Raw genomic sequence first — 2886 nt, 5'->3', positions numbered from 1 at the left:
GCATGGAGTCAGGTCTTACAGAAGGAGACTGAGTTGAACAGCAAGATGTAGGCTTTTTTTTTCACGACTCCTGACGTTGAGATGGGATTTATTGCCCAGTTCTGTAGCCTAGCTCCCTGTTGTCCTTCCACAAGAAGGAAAATTATTTCTGACGACTTGGGTTCCCTAGGAAAGGGGCCCAAACAAGTCAGGGCAGGTTGCTCTGGACTGTTATGGCAGCTTTGTCCTTTCCCACCCCTGCACAGCCCACACACACAGCCCTGACCTCCATCCCACTGCATACGTGTGCACACGTGGCCTGGGCACACACAGCCACAATCCTTTCAAGGACGGGTTTTGCTAGATGCAGAGGTGCCAAAGGTCAAAGCCTGAGGGGACTCAAGGACGTCAGTTCTGTCTCTCCCAACTAACTGCATGTGTATCGAAAGGCACTGTGTGTCCAGGGTGGGGGTGGGGAATTTACCAAGTCCTACTGTGCAGGAGGCAGGGATGACACCGTCTATCAGGGTTTCTCAACCTAGGCACAATTGACATTGTGGGCCAGATAATTCTTTGTTGTGGGGGCCTGTCTTGTGCACTGTAGGATGTTGAGCAGCATCCCTGGTCTCTACTCACTAGATGCTAGTAGCATACCCCAGGTATAACAATAAAAAATGTCTCCAGATATTGCCAAAAGTCCCCTGAGGGACAACATCACCTCCGGCAGAAAACCACTGGTCTCTAGGTGAAACGCTGACAACCTACAGTGGGGAAGGAGCCTAAGTGGATTCAGCAAAATCACAGCTGCACAGACTCTGGGCTGGGCGCAGCGATGTGTAATGGGGAAAAGAGTGGCCGCGGGACCCAGGGCAGAAAAAAGATTCTCTAGGAGGCAGGAAAGCAGGTATTCCCGAAGAATCGCAGCTGCAAAAGACACGTCCTCAGGTGTGCTGGCCCCAGCAGTGAGCAGTTAGTCGGAAGTCACTAAGTCCATTCTTCTGGAACTTTCCAGGGTAGACCTAGTCTTCATCCAAATTTGGCTCAAGGGTGGCTGGCTTCCAGAGGCTGTGGGATTGTCTCTTTCATGAGTCTAGGTCACATGTCTGCTTCCTGAGGCAAGGCTAGTCAGTCTTTTCTCCCAGGAGATTGCAAGGCAGGCGGAGGAAAAGCCACTCCCAGTGCGTGTTTAGTGTTCCACTTTGTTCCTTGCCCAGCCCCCAAAATATTCCACATGAAATTTAATTCAAAAAAGAAATCCACAAAATTAAAAATTGTATAAAGGCGAAGTAGGCAGGCTCTTCCACTGTTACTTGTTGAACTGGAAAGAATAGATCCCATGGTCTGAGGGAGTATCCACTGTCACTTGAGTCTGCTGGCCGCTACTCTCCTCAGCTGAAACACTGGAAGAAGGCACGGGGGTGTACTGGGAGATGTAAGCTCCTTGCATAGCTGCAGCTGTTGGCGTATATGTGCTCGGTCTGCTGAGGGAGAGATGGCCCAGTTGCTTGGTCAGAGGTCCCATCATGGAGGCAGGCTGGAGAGAAAGGGGGTGATACATCCCTGGTGTCAGAACTGAACCTGAAGGCTTCATGAGGTATGCCTGGTGGTGCACCCAAGATGCATTAGGTACTTGTAGAGGAGATGTCTGAGTCACTCTCTGATACGAAGACATAGGAGGTGGAAGATATGGGGATAGCGCGGACTGAGCAAGCATCCTGTTGGGAGTGATGTTATAAGGAGCTGGGTAAAACCCATTCTGAAGAGCTGTGGTGGGGTCATAGGTCAAGGTCATGCCACTCATATCTCCATTCCTTGGCCAGGCCCATCCATTTTGCACAAATTTTCCTTGGTTCTGTTGTTTCTTTGGCCCACCATCAGCAAATTTGCAAAGCAAGGGATCAGATGGGGCTGGTACTCCAGGGGGTGTCTTAATATATTTTCCATTAAAGTGGGTGATGATGGCTTCACATTTCTCTGTGGACTCCATCCCTGCAAAGCCAACCCCTCTGCTGGTCCCACTGGCCTCTCAAAGGATTTGGGTGGAGATAACCTGGCCAAAGGGCTTCAGCATCCCCTCCAATTCTTGCTCATGCATTGACAGTGGGAGGTTTGAGATGTATAAATTTGTGGGGTCCTGCTCCTATTGCTTTGCCATCTGTGCCTGTACACCACTGGCTTTCAGAGCTGTTACAGCTTTCTGTGCTGCTGAAGGACTGTCAAAGTCCACAAAGCCATAGCCTTTGCATTTGTTTGTGGTCTTGTCCAGTATGGCCTTTGTGGAGACAATCTTGCCATATCGATTTTTTTCAGCAAAGCTTCTGTGAGCCAGTGGGTTAGACAGAAGAAGCCAAACAATGCCCTGGAGGGGCTGACATAGCTTAACGAGGTCCTGGGCAGTAATGCCTGGTTGCAATCCCCGCATGTAAAGGTTGGTTTTGCTCAGCTGGTCATTTCCATTGCTCCCACTGCTGCTGCTAGGGTTACTGTTGCTTGGACTAGGTGGTGTCATCTGCTGAGCCAATGACACATATGGCTTCTTGTTGTTCTTGTTATAGCCAAAAGTCGGAATCCCAGGCCTGGAAGTCACTGATAGCAGCATTTTCTCTTTAATCTTAGGGAGCTGAGAGACAGAAGAGAGAGGGATAGGGAGGGGGAAGAGAAAGAGAGGGAGAGGGGAGAGGGAGAAGGGAGAGGGAGGAGAAAGGGGGAGAAAAGGAGCGGGAGGGAGGTGTTTCCATCTTTTTGCTATTGTGAATAATGCTGCAATGAACGTGGGTGTGCACATGTTTATTCGTGTGATGGATCTTATTTCTCTAGGATATATTCCTAGGAGTGGGCTTACTGGATCGTATGGTATTTCTATTTCTAGCTTTCTAAGGAAGTGCCATATCATTTTCCAAAATGGTT

At 49.5% G+C, this 2886-nt stretch overlaps 1 pseudogene; it reads right to left on the bottom strand.

Annotated features, from left to right (window-relative positions):
* Positions 1 to 1285: 1285 nt before the first annotated feature.
* LOC101359850 (RNA-binding motif, single-stranded-interacting protein 2 pseudogene) lies at positions 1286 to 2578 on the bottom strand (annotated as a pseudogene).
* Between the last annotated feature and the right edge of the window lie 308 nt (positions 2579 to 2886).

Source organism: Trichechus manatus, unplaced genomic scaffold (genome assembly GCF_000243295.1).
Source record: "Trichechus manatus latirostris isolate Lorelei unplaced genomic scaffold, TriManLat1.0 scaffold00003, whole genome shotgun sequence".
Classification (NCBI taxonomy): domain Eukaryota; kingdom Metazoa; phylum Chordata; class Mammalia; order Sirenia; family Trichechidae; genus Trichechus; species Trichechus manatus.
Note: the sequence above shows the minus strand (reverse complement) of the source record. Positions and strands in the feature narration are given on the sequence as shown.